The sequence below is a fragment of the Dioscorea cayenensis genome, chromosome 4 (assembly GCF_009730915.1).
Source record: "Dioscorea cayenensis subsp. rotundata cultivar TDr96_F1 chromosome 4, TDr96_F1_v2_PseudoChromosome.rev07_lg8_w22 25.fasta, whole genome shotgun sequence".
Taxonomy (NCBI): Eukaryota; Viridiplantae; Streptophyta; class Magnoliopsida; order Dioscoreales; family Dioscoreaceae; genus Dioscorea; species Dioscorea cayenensis.
In genome coordinates, this window is record NC_052474.1 from 15701491 (window position 1) to 15714838 (window position 13348).

At 43.8% G+C, this 13348-nt stretch overlaps 1 non-coding gene across 1 annotated transcript; it reads left to right on the plus strand.

The window, feature by feature from the left end:
- Window positions 1-12552: 12552 nt before the first annotated feature.
- LOC120259658 lies at window positions 12553-12659 on the plus strand. The gene has a single exon (XR_005536215.1). It is a non-coding gene; the product is annotated as a small nucleolar RNA R71 (small nucleolar RNA).
- The last annotated feature ends 689 nt before the right edge of the window (window positions 12660-13348 follow it).

Below are 13348 nucleotides of genomic sequence, written 5' to 3' on the forward strand. Positions count from 1 at the left end.
GTTATAAAGCATAATAGAGGGTTTTGCACTTGAAATGATTGTCCTGGGCGAAACAATATCTGGGTACCCCATTTATATCGATTGCCTTACCTCCCCTTTACTTGTGCTCTCTTTCTTGTCTCTTTTACTTTTGTTACATTACATCTTGTCACATAACTATTATTCACTTTTCGCTTAGTTAAGTAACAATTTAAGTGTTTTTACTCCATACTCTCTGTGGATACAATGCCCACTCATCTGGGATTTATTACTTCGACAAACCTGTGCACTTGCGGGACATATACAAGGGGCATTGTCAAAGATGTGCATGACCTATTCATACAGTTTATGATGTCTAATAGTATTGTGCCAATGGTTGAGCTTATTCCACCTAACGACTCCTTCATCGTAACTTATGAGGAAGAGATGAGCAAGTCTGATAACTCTATCAGGCTAGTTCAGCAAAATAAAGAGGAAATAGATCCTATTGAAGGAAGTGACTCAGGGTCATCCAGATATGAGATTCACGCTATGGAAGAATGCATGGATAGTGGTAGCTCCATGGAAGAAGATAGTGGAGGGTTCGAGGATATTGATCTCGGGAAGTATGGGAGTCTAAAATCATCATTTGTCGACCACCAGAACTAGAATTGAAGCCATTGCCTAAACACATGGCGTATGTATTTCAGGTAGAGGGGTCCAAACTTCCTATCATCATTACCTGAGACCTAACACCTAAGCAAAAAATTGACCTTGTGAGTGTGTTGAAGAAGTATAAAAAGCAATTGCATGGAAGATTTCTAACATTAAAGGGATTAGCCCTTCCTTCTGTACACACAAGATTCTCATGGAAGATAAACATAGGCCAACAGCCATACCCCAGAGATGGCTCAACCCTAATATGAAGGAAGTAGTGCACAGTGAAGTGATCAAACTTCTTGATGTAGGCATCATCTACCCTATCTCTAACATTGAGTGGGTGAGCCCAGTGCAGGTAGTGCTCAAAAAAGCAGGAATGACGGTGGTCACTAACGAAAAAAATGAATTAGTCCCCAACAAAATGGCCACCAGTTGGCGGGTGTGCATAGACTATAGAAAACTTAATGATGCCAGCAGGAAAGATCATTTCCCCTTACTGATAAGTGCTTGTGCGCTATGAATACGAAGTGTTCATTCCTTATGTTGAGCATTACTTTTCTCAGGTTTTTACACTAATATGTGTGTTTTTATATTACTTTTATGCAGGTAGGGTTGTGAGGCCGAGTATGAAGGAAATAGGTCAATGTGGATCATAATGCACCTATTTTGGAGGAAATCTCGCTAAGGTTCAAACGCGAAGACATAGGTCAGGTGTAAGATGCTAGAGTGTGTGCCAACCTCCTAGCATTCGAGTGAGCACATCCATTTGGAGGGGCACAAAGGCAGTCACACTCGAGCATTCTAATTTATGCACATAAGAACGAGAGCTCCACCAACATGCATTTCATTGAAGAAGCAAGTGATTTATGACGTAAACGTGTTCCCATTTCCGTTACCCCGATGAAAATATGGAATTTGGAAGTTATTCAGGTCGAAGGCTGTACCAGAGCACTGTAGAAGCACTGTTCACAGCCTGCCGAGAAATCAGAGAAACAAAGAATCCACACGAGCGTGTGGAAATTATCCACGGCCATGTGGAAATTCCGCACGGGCGCGTGTACCGTCCACGCCCGTGGAGTCGCCTGAATCCAGCCATATTTAAAGCCGATTCAGCCCCGATTTTGGTATTCTTTTTCTCCATCTTTTCCCCAAATTGAGAGAGGGCTTCGGCTAGGGTTTTGAGGGGTATTGGCTAGGGCTTTGGAGAGGTTATACGGCTCCGACATCGCGCATCGTTTGGAAGACGGTTATTGGGAGAGCTTTCGTCGGCATCGATCCGGCGAGGTGTATCCTAGGCCGGACAAAGAATCCCTTGCGACGAGTAGAGGACTCTCCACAAGACCATCGACACAACCATTGAGGGGGTTTCTTTATGGATTCATTGCTTTTACATTCGATTTCTTTGATTGTACTTAGCTCCATGGAGAGCTAAACCGCTAGTGGGTACTTGGGTGATTGTGAACCCTAGGATGTATTCGTTTCTTTGAACTTCTTTATTATGTTTTCAATAATTTGATGTTTATTGTGAGTTCTAACCCTGAATGCTTGATTGTATGAACATTTCCCCAAGAGTGACACTAGGGTTGAGAGTTCTTGTTGGTAACCTTGTGAGTGAGTGACACACCACGAGCGTTAGACAAAGCTAGGTTGGAGAGGGTTGAGAGGGTGATTCGAGAGGTATAGGAGCGTCCCCTTTCCCCTCCGACGTGATAGATTCTACCTCCGTTCCTCGAGTTCTTTGCGGCCATAATAGAGTGAATGGTCTAAGGGATGAATCTCCGCTGGGGCTTAGTTGCGCGTGCAACGGAGTGAAGCATTGAGGGGGTCTTAGTATCTACAGCTTAATTGTGGTTACGGACCTTCCGCTTGGACCGAAGGGTTAGGTCTATAATTAGAAGAGATTTATCACCTGGAATCCCTAGAGCTCATTGCAACTTTATTCGAGTGCGAGGTTGAAAGATTATTTAATCTCTCCTCCGGGACATGAATAGAGTTAGGCATAGTTGACCTTAGATTTGGGACTATGTATGTAAGGATTTCCACGACTCACCATTGCATTGATTAGGAAGCATAATAGAGAGTTCTTACACTTGAAGTGATTATCCTAGGTGAAGCATCATTCGAGTACCCCATCTTTATCGATTGCCTTACCTCCTCCTTACTTTTGCTCTCTTACTTGTTGCTTTTAATTGTTGAGAATTGAATCATTGTCACACTTATCATTGTTGATATTCCACATAGCTAAGAATCGAATTAAGTGTCTTTTACTCCCTACTTCCTATGGATTCGATACCCAGCTCACCGGGATTATTACTTGACAAACCCGTGCACTTTCAGGGGATATACGCATAGGGATCTTGTCAAGTTTTTTAGGCGCCCGTTGCGGGGAGCTAGGCGTTTAGAGATACTTTGCACTTTGTTTTCTTAGCTATTTCACCACACATTCTAATTCATATCTTCTTATTCTATCATCATTACGATTGTCTTTTCTTTCTTTTTGGTGCACCTCCGGGGTTATGACTCGAGGAATCCATCAATATTGATTGAAGGAGACCACGAGCTTGAGCGTACACTTAGAAGAAAAGGGAAAGAACACGTGCAAGAACGAGCATAATCCGATTGATTTGGAAGTAGAAGGATCCGAAAACATGGCGAGAACAAAATGAGCAACAACGAACACTATCCGATTATGCGGACCTTTCGATGTTGGGGACACAATCGAGCATTGTGCGTCCCCCAATTACTACTCAGAACTTGAGCTAAAAGCCGGCATTCATCCATATCTTTGCGGCAGATCCACACAATTCAGCGGTTTGGCCGATGAGGATACAAAGCGATTACATAGAGAGCTTCCTCGAGGTGTGCGACATGCTGAAGATAAATGGTGTGACGGATGATGCCATCAAATTGAGAGCCTTCCCATTTTCTTTAAAGGGGAGAGCAAAGCAGTGGCTACACTCATTACCTAGAGCATCAATCACTACATGGGTCTTAGCCAAATGTGAGGAAATCAACTTGGTTCTCAGCTGGGAAAAGTGTCATTTTATGGTCTGGGAAGGCATCGTGCTTGGCCATTAGATATCGCAACAAGGAATTGAGGTGGATAAAGCCAAGGTTTCCATGATCGAACAGCTGTCTCCCCAAACATTAGTGAAGGCCATTAGGTGTTTTTTGGGGCATGCAGGTTTCTACAGAAGATTTATCAAGGATTTTTCATTAATCGGCTGACTGATGACAAAACTTCTAGAGAAGGGCACACCATTTGAGTTTAGTGATGAGTGCATGACTTCTTTCCTAACCCTCAAGAAAAAACTCATTAAAGCTCCGATTATCATGTCCCCCATTGGAATTTACCTTTTGAACTCATGTGTGATGCTAGCGATTTCGTAGTGGGGGCAGTTCTTGGGTAATGTCGAGGGGACCATTTTCACCCTATATACTTGCTGTAGTTTTTGCATTTGATAAGTTCCATTCATGTGATGCAAGCAAAACACTAAACGGTATCCAGGAAAACTATACCACTACCGAGAAAGAAATTCTTACTGTAGGTTTTGATTTGATAAGTTTCATTCATATCTGGTGTTGTCGAAGGTGATCGTGTTTACCGACCATTCCGCTCTCAAATATCTTTTGAGGAAACAAGATGTAAAACCTCGTCTGATCGAGTGGGTACTTTTGCTTTAGTAGTTTGACTTTGAAATAAAAGACAAATGAGGGACCGAGAGCCTAGCCGCAGACCACCTATCATGCCTTGTGAACACATTAGAGAACACCGTAGATAGGAAGTATTTAAATGATGGCTTTCCTGTTAAATAGTTGTATAGCATTCGGGTGTTGAGAGAAGACGAAACTCAGTGGTTCACTGATTTTGCAAACTATCTTACTACATGGACACGTCTTAACAGGTTAACTTATTAATAAAGGAAGAAGTTCTACTCTGGTTTGAAATATTACTTTTGGGAGGATCCCTATTTGTTAAGAACTTGCGTTGATAAGGTGGTGAGGAGGTGCATATCTCTTTTGGAAGGGTATTCTATTTTGGAGCATTGTCATGCTGGTCCCATTGGGGGCATTACAATGCCCATCAGACAACCAGGAAAATTCTGGATGCAAGATTCTATTGGCCCTATATGCTTCAAGATGCACAGAAATTTGTTCAACATTGCGATAAGTGTTAAAGTGTTGGTAACATTTAAAGGAGAGATGAGATGCTGACACATCTAAATATGCATGTAAACCGCAAGTGCACGAATGTCGAAGTAATAATTACCCCGGTGAGTGGGTAGTTGAATCCACAGGGAACGGAAGTATTAGTATTAACCACTTCTTAGTTATCTAGTCCAAATTAATGGACGTGATGAAATGAACTAATTGCAAGAGAATTAATAAGCAATCAAACAAGCAAGAAAACAAGTAAAGGAGATTGACAAGATCCCCTTGCGTATGTCCCGCAAGTGCACGGGTTTGTCAAAGTAATAATCCCGGATGAGCGGGTATCGAATCCACAGGGAATAGGGAATAAAAATACTTAATTCGCTTCTTAGCTATGTGAAAGATCAATGATGATAAGTGTTACAATGATTCAATTCTCAACAATAAAAACAACAAGTAAGAGAGCAAAAGTAAAGAAGAGGGTAAGGCAATCGATAAAGATGGGGTACCCAGATAATGCTCTGCCTAGGATAATTGTTTCAATTGCAAGAACCCTCTATTATGCTTCCTAATCAATGCAATGGTGAGTCGTGGAAATCTTTAATTACATAGTCCCAAATCTAAGGTCAACTATGCCTAACTCTATACATGTCCCGGAGGAGAAATTAGATAACCTCTCAACCTCGCACTCGCATAGAGTTGCAAGAAGCTCTAGGGATTCCAAGTGATAAATCTCTTCCTAATTATAGACCTAACCCTTTGGTCAAGGTCGAAGGTCCCTAACCACAATTAAGCCCTAGATACTAAGATCACCTCAACTTTTCACTCCGTTGCATGCACAACTAAGCCCCAGCGGAAGTTCATCCCTTAGACCATTGACTCTATTATGGACGCAAAGAACTCGAGGAACGGACGTAGAATCTATCACGTCGGAGGGGAAAGGGGACACTCCTGTACCTCTCGACTCACCCTCTCAACCCTCTCCAACCTAGCTTTGTATAACGCGCGTGTTGTGTCACTCACTCACAAGGTTAACAACGAGAACTCTCAACCCTAATGTCACTCTAGGCGAAATGTTTATACAATCAAGCATTCAAGGTTGGAACTCACAATAAACATCAATTAATTGAAAGCATAATAAAGAGATTCAATGAAACAAATACATCCGAGGGTTCACAAATACCTAAGTACCCACTAGGGGTTTAGCTCTCCATGGAGCTAAGTACAATCAAAGAAATAGAATGTAACAGCAATGAATCCATAAAGAAACCCCCTCGATAGTCGTGTCGATGGTCTTGTGGAAAGTCCTCTACTCGTCGTCCAAGGATTCCCTCGTCCGGTATAGGATACACCTCGACGAAAGCTCCCCTACCAACCTTCTTCCTAAGGAATGACGATGTTGGAGCCGTAGAACCTCTCCAAAACCTTGGCCAATGCCCCTAAAAACCCTACCCGAAGCCCTCTCTCAAGTTGGGGAAAAGATGGAGAAAAGAATACTAAAATCGTGGCTGATTCGGCTTTAAATAGGGCTGGAATTGGGCGACTACACGGGTGTGGATTCTCTAAACTTCTGTTTTCTCGGCCGGCTGTGAACAGCTGCTACAGTACTTGCTACCGTGTTGCTACGGGTGTGGATTCTCTAAACTTCTGTTTTCACGTCATTGATCACTTGCTTCTTCAATGATAGGCAAGTTGGTGGAGCTCTTGTTCTATGTGCATAAGTCGGAATGCTCGAGTGTGACTGCCTTTGTGCCCCTCCAAATGGATGTGCCAACTAGAATACGAGGAGGTTGGCACACACTGTAGCATCTCACACCCGACCTTTGTCTTCGCGTTTGAACCTTAGCAAGATTTTCTCCAAAATCAGTGCATTGTGCTCCACATTGGCTTCTTTCCTTCATACTCGGCCTCACAACCCTAACTGCATGAAAGTAACATGAAAACACATATATTAGTGTAAAAACCCAAGAAAAGTAATGCTCAACATAAGGAATGAACGCTTCGCATTCATATCGCACAAGCACTTATCAAACTCCCCCACACTTAAGATTTTGCTTGTCCTCAAGCAAAAAATTAAACATTCTGTGCATCAATAAAGAAAATATTGAAAGTGCTTTGCCTTAGGTTCACCAAAGTATACAAAGAGAGCATTCTACAACTAAGGGAAATTTCAACATTAAATACAAAAATCAATGCTCTAGCTAAAAACTTGAATCAAAAAGGAAGACAAACCTGAAATCGTGTACATGTGTGAACTCACTCAAGTCAACCAAAAGTATACTCCTCAAAGTTCTAAGTACAAGGGACTTATTGATCTACAAAAGTGACAACAATTTCAAAGATGGTAGTAGCTTCACACATCCTCTGAGGTAGCCCTTTCCAAAGCGGCCGCTAAGGTGGCTTTCACACTTTCGAGGTGGTAGCTCTTTCTACTAGAGTGGTAGCTTTCACTTATCCTATGAGATAGCTCTTTCTCTCATTAGGGCATAACTAGTATCCGACTTATGAGAGTAGCTTCATACTTCATAGGTGGTAGCTCTTTCCACCCAACAAGCACAAGAACACAATAAAACTTTTTTTTTCAGAATTTAACACAAAAAACAACTATAACTATTCCCTTTAACATCAAACTTGAGTTTTGAAAAGAGTTTAAAGAGTGAGTAGTGCACTAAGTGTAAATCGGGCAAAAATTCCTAGAAATTCAAGCAAGAACTAGAGCATGAAAACATTTACTGTTAAAAATTCTCCTAAACTCAAGAATACCATCCTTGCAACTAAGGTGAACCGCCATTGGCTATGTGAGCATATAACAATCAAGAACAATAGAAAAGAATGTGTGCACTATGAAACTCCCCCCCCCCCCACACCTAAGTTGTACATTGTCCCCAATGTAGACATGCAAGCTCACTCAAAATATATATCGTTCAAAAGCAAATGTGGGAGAAGCAATCAAAACAATACTCCCCTGACTCCTTGTGTTGCGTTTGATGAAGCTAATTCCATGGGGGTAGTGTTCCGAAGGGTTCTGAAGCTCACACGGTTAAGTGCCTAAGCACATTGGCCGTGCCCATGACTAAGTCTCAATTCCAAAGAAGACAAGACTATCTGCACGCATACATGAGGGGGTTTAGTGAAGCTCAATAAAAACAAAATATCTCGAGTATATATAAAAGATAGACAATGAATACACCTCGAGATGCAAAATGAAAATAAACTCAGAAGGAGAATCCTTTCTGAGTGAACAAGTCTAAAATAAAATGCATTAAAGAAAAAGAACTTAAAATAAAATGTCAGTGTCACCCTCGAGCTCAGGTGCTGCTGCTGCTGTTGGTGAAGATGCACATGGTGGGTCCACCAGTGCCGGGGTAGGGGATGAGGGTGCCGGAGGAACTGAGGGGGCTTGAGGAGTCCTCGGCCGCATGACAAATAATGAGGCGACATCTCGCTCTAAGATCTGTTGTAATACGTCAAAACGTGCCATGAACTCTGTGTACTGAGTGGCCTGTGTAGCCCTAATCTCTGCAATCTCGGCTCGAGCCTCCGCTACCTCAATCGGTACCACCCCCAATTCGCTCTCGGTGCTGGTTGAGGCTCGGGAGCGGGCTGAGATGCCCCGGCTTCATCACCCCCATCCTCGGCTATCTCTGGAGTTGGTAGCACTAAAGCAAAAACTCCTGTTCGAATCCTGCGGATCATACCCATCAATCTCATTGTCTCTAGACTCAAAGGGGCAGGTATACTCATCTTCTCAGCCCCACGAATCGAATCTAAGAGACCCATGCCCAGCACTAATCTTGTAATGTAGGGGCCCAAGAAGATCGCTCAGAGTCTAGCATAGTGTCCCTGATGTCTGATGTAGTCTGCCATGATGTGCCCTAAGTGAATCGGTACACGCTGCATCATCGAGTATAAGTACAGTAGTTCCTGACGGCTCAGAACACCAGTGCTATCACCACAACCATTCATTGACCTACTCATAATGGCATGTAAATATTTGTATGCAGGTCGGGAAAGGCACTTGGCCTTGGACACCCGCGGCTCGTACTGACCCTGACCATATAGTACTCTGTAAGCTCTCTACAGGGTCAAGGTTCCAGGATAATCAGTCGGTAACTGAGCGTACTTCTCCGTATCTGTGAATGCCTCCACATACAAGCCAAGTAGTACTGAAAATTGAGTAACGCTCAAGCTATGGTGGTGTCTAAATACTTTGAATTGAATGTAGTTCAAACTTCCGAAGCTCCCGTACGATCTTTCAAATTCGAATGATGAAAGCACCTCCAGTGCAAACTCTCGGATGGCTGGCTATCTAATCATCAATAACTACCACAAACCACCTGCTGAAATGAGATCCTCTACCTCATCAGCGAGCTCATCTCCCTGCTGTAGATCTCGCAGTATAGTCGTGTCCAGGAATCGAGTCTGCCCGACACGGAGTTTCGGCAAGCGCTCATAGCGAACCTGATGCTCTAGAATCGCAAACCTCATGCCCTCAGTCTAAGGTGATGACTCACGTGGTCTCTTATCAGCTTTCTTCATCAATCAAGGTGTCATAATCTGTAAAATTTGAAACGAAATCGATCAAACAAGTTAATAAAATAATGTTGCAGAAATCCACACGGTCGTGTGGAATTTCCACACGCCTGTGTGGATCCACGGGGTGTGAAAACCGCATGGCCGCGCTTCAAAAATCCAAAAATATAGCTTAATCGATGGAAACCATAAATTGGCGAAGAAAATGATGAATAGGGCTCATTGACGAGATGGGATGAGAAAATGAAGAACCGGCTGAAAACCTTGCAGAAATTCTACCAAATTAGCGCTATGAAATCGGAGAATGATGTGATAGTGTTTCCAGATGAATAGAGGTCGTGAAGAGGGAGAGAAACTAATCTTCTTTAAAAAGAACTCGCGACCCTTGATGTTCTGTGCATCCACACGGGCGTGCGGTAATTACCCACGCCCGTGCGCCCCATAGGAGAGCTTCATAGGGGCAGGTGCACTCCCCTGGGCGCTCTTGGGAAAAACATTCACTAACTTTGAACGATCTCACACGGGCGTGCGAAAAATACCCACGCCCGTACGTCCAATCCACAGGGCAGCCACACGCTGCTGTGGCTTCTTTGGACATCCAAGGAAAATACCAAGTGTTCCACATGCCGGTGTTGAAATTCCGCACGGGCGTGGACCTTCGCATGCCCAACTTACAGGGGCAGCCCCTGTGTCTTCTCAGGATGGGGAGAACTCCTATGCAAAGTTTTGCACGGGCGTGTGGAAATTACCCATGCCCATGCGTGTTTCACAAGGTCACCCACAGGGGCGAGTCCACGCCCCTGTGTGCTCTCGGGATAATCCGCCGAACCCTGCAGGAGTTCACACGCCCATGCTGAAATTACCAACGGGCGTGTGACAGTCGCATGGTCGTTCACAGGGGCAGCCGCACGCCCCTGTGCCTTCTCTGGCTGAGCTCGCAGTGCAGCTCCACGGGCATGCGAAAATTCCACACGCTCGTGTATTTTCTCTGGATGACATAGGAAAAATCTGCAAGCTCTGCAGAAAATTTCTGAACATGTGTACACACTCAGAGCCTACTCTATTATTCAAATTTTACCAGTGAAAAACATGAAATAGAGCTCAAACGACCATACTTCGCTAATTCCACTTGAAAACACACAATGACTTTAAAAACCCACAATAAAATCGCAGCACAAGCATCATAAAAATCAAGAAACCAACACTTAACAATTTATTCATACAAATAACCTATCTAAAAATAAGAAAATAGTAAACATTTGGGTTGCCTCCCAAGAAGCGCTTGTTTTACGTCACTAAGCTTGACGTACCTTGTCTTACCTCACAGGGATTCATAGATGAAGGTTACCCTCTTACCCATGGCTTGAAAGCATGATGTGTAGAGTCTCTTGAGGGCAGAGGGTGTATTATCGGGCTTGGGACCGCCTAGTAATGGTTCACCCAACTTCTTTGGTTCACGGATGTCTCCAACAGCCTTGGAGTGTTTCCGGTGGCGTCTCCTAGCCCTCTTCATTTTCCGGAGCACCTTCTTCAAGATCCCCGGGGTAGATGGTACTTCTTCCGTCGATCCAAGCATCATTACTTTTTCATTGCCCTCCTCTTGGTCAAACAAACCTTCATATGGATCCGGATTGAACATTTCCTCCATGTAATCATCAATAATCTCATCAGTAGTGTCTAGAAAGTATAAAGTATCATCGAAGTCAATAGAATGCCGCATGGCTTCAGCAAGGCGGTATGTGAGCTTGTCATCTCCAACTCTCAATGTGAGCTCTCCGCCGTCCATGTCAATCAATGCTTTGGAAGCCCGCAAGAATGGTCTCCCAAGTATCAAGGGTACATCCGCATCCTCATCGACATCTAGCACTACAAAGTCAACCGGAAAAATGTACTTGTCCACCTTGACAAGCACGTCTTCAATGATGCCTCTCGGATGTCGCACTATTTGGTCCGCTAGTTGCAAAATCATCCGAGTAGGCCTAGGCTCGCCCAAGCCAGATTTTGAAAGAAGGTGTATGACATTACATTGATACTTGCCCCTTAGTTCGGCAATGCCATTTCTTCACTTAGATTGCCAATATTACACAGAATGATGAAGCTTCCTGGGTCTTTCTTCTTGTTCGGCGTGTTCTTTTGCAATACCGCCGAGCACGAACCATCTAAAATCACTGAAGCACTTTCCTCCAACTTCCTCTTGTTAGTTAACAAGTCTTTCAAGAACTTCGCATACTTAGGCATTTGGGCCAATGCCTCAACAAAAGGAATATTGATGTGGAGTTGCTTGAACAAACTCAGGAACTTCTTGTACTGTTCATCCCCTTGGTCATTTTTCAATCTAGAGGGATAAGGGATTCTTGGCTTGAAAGGTGGGGGTGCCACCTCTTTCTCTTTGCTTGTTCCCTCTTCTACCTCTATAACCTCGGGTGCGTATTCTTTTGACTTCTCACTCAGAAGCCCACCTTCAACCTCACGACTACTTCTCAAAGTAATCACCTTCACGTGCTCTCTAGGATTGGTCTCTGTATTGCTCGGCAAGCTTCCATGTGGCCTTTCCGAGAGAGACTTCATAATTTGCCCCACCTGATTTTCAAGGTTATACAAAAAGGCGGTGTGGTTGCGAAGTGTAGCCTCGACTGATTCAAAATTTGTATTTGCAGATTGCACAAATCTAGCCAAGTGCTTCTCTAGGTCAGTCATTCGGGTTTCCAAACCTGAGACTTTGTTTTCCACCTGAGGGGCTTGTTGTTGTGGTTGGAAACCCGGTGGCCCCATGGCCTTTTGTGGACCTTGATTACTCCATGAGAAACTGAGACGATTCTTCAAACACAGATTGTAGGTATTGCTATATGGGTTTCCTTGAGGTCTCTGCCATTACCTACAAAATCAACATTCTCCACCGAAGAAACATCACCAATAGAGATCGAGCAATTGGAGGGAGAATGTCCTCCACCACACCCGGTGTAATTAGTCACGGCCGCCACTCTATTTGAAGTTAGAAGATCTAACTTCTTACTGAAATTTTCCACTTGGGCCGCCAATGAAGTTACCGCATCTATCTCATGGAGACCGGCCACCTTTTTCTTCTCCCTAGCATTCCATTGGTAGCTGTTTAACCCCATTTCTTCAATCAACAGATGGGCCTCATCGGGGGTCTTGATACCTAAGGTACTTCCTGCTGCCGCATCCAAGAGTTGCCTTGTACTCGGGTTCAAACCATTGTAAAAGGTTTGAACAATCATCCACTCCAGGAATCCGTGTTGCGGGCACTTTCTCAGGAGCTCCTTGAACCTTTCCCATGTCTCGAATAGAGACTCTAATTCCAACTGAACAAAGGATGAGATCTTGTTCCTATGCTTTGCTGATTTTCCAGGCAGAAAATAACGAGCTAGAAAAGCTTCCACCATCTCCTCCCACGTGGTAATTGACGCTCTAGCTAACGAGTGTAGACACTGCTTCGCTCTCCCCTTTAGGGAAAATGGGAAGGCTCTCAATTTCATGGCATCATCCGTCATCCCATTTATCTTCCGCATATCACACACCTCGAGAAAGCTCTCTATGTGACTGTTTGGATCCTCATCGGCCAAACCATTGAATTGTGCGGATTGCTGCAACATGTGGATGAATGCCGGCTTCAACTTAAAGTTCTGAGCTGTAATCGGGGGACGCACAATACTCGATTGTGTCCCCAACACTGAAGGTCTGGCATAATCGGATAATATTCGCTGTTGCTCATTTTGTTCTGCCATGTTTTCAGATTCTTCTCCTTCCAAATCAGCTGGATTAGACTGCATTTGTACAGGCTCTTTCCCTTTTCTTCTAAGTGTACGTTCAAGCTCAGGATCTCCTTCAATCAATGTTGAGGGATTCCCTCAGGTCATAACCTGAAGCTGCACCCAAAAAAGAAGGAAAAAGAAATCAGAACAATGATAGAATAAGAAAATAGGAAATAGAATGTATGGTGAAATAGCTAAGAAAACAAAGTGCAAAGTATCTCTAAACGGCTATTCCCCGGCAACGGCGCCAAAAACTTGACATGTTGCCCTTG